The following is a 2,500-nucleotide window of genomic DNA, read 5'->3' on the forward strand; positions in this document are numbered from 1 at the left end:
AATAGGAGGGTAGGAAAATATGGGCAACGGTTCGCGCGCGCCCTCTGGTCCTGACATCAACGTCCACAATAAACAGACCATACCGCCCTCTATGGGACGACGCTGACACCGCCACCCACAGACACAACACAGCCATCTATGAGAATGTGACCAAACTACATTGCCGTCTGGCCCAGAAACGACACCTCCATCTACAGGAATCCAACGGAACTACACCAACCATACTGCCAAACCACAGCATCGCCATCTATGACAATGTGACGAAACCACATGCAATAGCCCCATCTACGCGAATCGGACGACACTACGTCCACCATGTCGCGCGCAACACGAAAACTAAATACCGCCATCTGCAAGTCTCCCGAAACATGACCTGCTGCACCGACGATACCGCCATCTATGAGACGCCACCCCGACTACGACATCGCTAGGTCCCACAGTACCCATTTTTCGACGCCACCCACAAAGCCTGCATCATCTGTCCACCACAGGAACCCGAACGCCAGTGCCTGCGTCGCACGAAGTAGTCAACCGACAATCACTCCACCCGCACCCGCACGTGCCCCACCCCAACCGCCCAAATCGCAACCCAAGCGGATGAACGGCGGACTCTTCCCGCACTCGTACGTTGCAATCCACCCCTATATCTTGCGTTTCATGACGAGTTATATCCAATATGCCAAATTCCCGCTGTCCCTATACATGCTGTAAGTCTGTGCACACAATATGAACCACACCTCAGCGAGACACTCCATCACACATTACTCTCTGCCTGTAACAGACACAGATACGATATGTAAGCACCAGCATGGACCAACGTCCGGTGCATCCTCTCCGCCACAGTACACCATCCACACTATGATAACCACACCAGGGGGTCCAATTATAAAATAGAATATCCCACCCGTCCAACATCCACAATTGCTCAGATAAGCCACCAACACCCACACATGTCCTACACAGGGGTGCACCCAACACCACCACACTGCCTCCTGTTACGGCACAGAAACAATGGCAGGAATGAATCACACAGGTCTGCCACTCCCTTGCCGCAACCACAGACGCGGCGCGCCTCCAGTCACGAGCGAAAAGCGCATCCTGACGAGACAGAACTGCTGTGACATACTGACGCTGCCTCAGACATTCACTTACAATGATCACTACCAACGAACCTGCCCCCCCCCCCCCCCCCCCAAACACACTATCTCTTACCATGTTGTGTACTGTAATCCAACCCATTTTGCACCTTAACCTAACCAAATTTGTAACGCAATTTGTACCGCAATGTAACGCAATTTGTACCGCAATGTAACGCAATTTGTACCGCAATGTAACGCAATTTGTAACGCAATTTGTGTCTTAACCTAACCCACGTTGTGCCTTAACCTAACCCACGTTGTGCCTTAACCTAACCCACGTTGTGCCTTAACCTAACACACGTTGTGCCTTAACGTAACCCACGTTGTGCCTTAACGTAACCCACGTTGTGCCTTAACGTAACCCACGTTGTGCCTTAACGTAACCCACGTTGTGCCTTAACGTAACCCACGTTGTGCCTTAACGTAACCCACGTTGTGCCTTAACGTAACCCACGTTGTGCCTTAACGTAACCCACGTTGTGCCTTAACCTAACCCACGTTGTGCCTTAACCTAACCCACGTTGTGCCTTAACCTAACACACGTTGTGCCTTAACGTAACCCACGTTGTGCCTTAACGTAACCCACGTTGTGCCTTAACGTAACCCACGTTGTGCCTTAACGTAACCCACGTTGTGCCTTAACGTAACCCACGTTGTGCCTTAACGTAACCCACGTTGTGCCTTAACCTAACCCACGTTGTGCCTTAACCTAACCCACGTTGTGCCTTAACCTAACCCACGTTGTGCCTTAACCTAACCCACGTTGTGCCTTAACGTAACCCACGTTGTGCCTTAACGTAACCCACGTTGTGCCTTAACGTAACCCACGTTGTGCCTTAACGTAACCCACGTTGTGCCTTAACGTAACCCACGTTGTGCCTTAACGTAACCCACGTTGTGCCTTAACGTAACCCACGTTGTGCCTTAACGTAACCCACGTTGTGCCTTAACCTAACCCACGTTGTGCCTTAACCTAACCCACGTTGTGCCTTAACCTAACCCACGTTGTGCCTTAACCTAACCCACGTTGTGCCTTAACCTAACCCACGTTGTGCCTTAACCTAACCCACGTTGTGCCTTAACCTAACCCACGTTGTGCCTTAACCTAACCCACGTTGTGCCTTAACCTAACCCACGTTGTGCCTTAACCTAACCCACGTTGTGCCTTAACCTAACCCACGTTGTGCCTTAACCTAACCCACGTTGTACCTTAACCTAACCCACGTTGTGCCTTAACCTAACCCACGTTGTGCCTTAACCTAACCCACGTTGTGCCTTAACCTGCTCTGTAATTGGCATATGACACGTTACATTAATCTAGTGTTGTCTAACCACAACCCTCTGAATATAGTTCGCTACTC

Source organism: Schistocerca cancellata, unplaced genomic scaffold, assembly GCF_023864275.1.
Source record: "Schistocerca cancellata isolate TAMUIC-IGC-003103 unplaced genomic scaffold, iqSchCanc2.1 HiC_scaffold_472, whole genome shotgun sequence".
Classification (NCBI taxonomy): domain Eukaryota; kingdom Metazoa; phylum Arthropoda; class Insecta; order Orthoptera; family Acrididae; genus Schistocerca; species Schistocerca cancellata.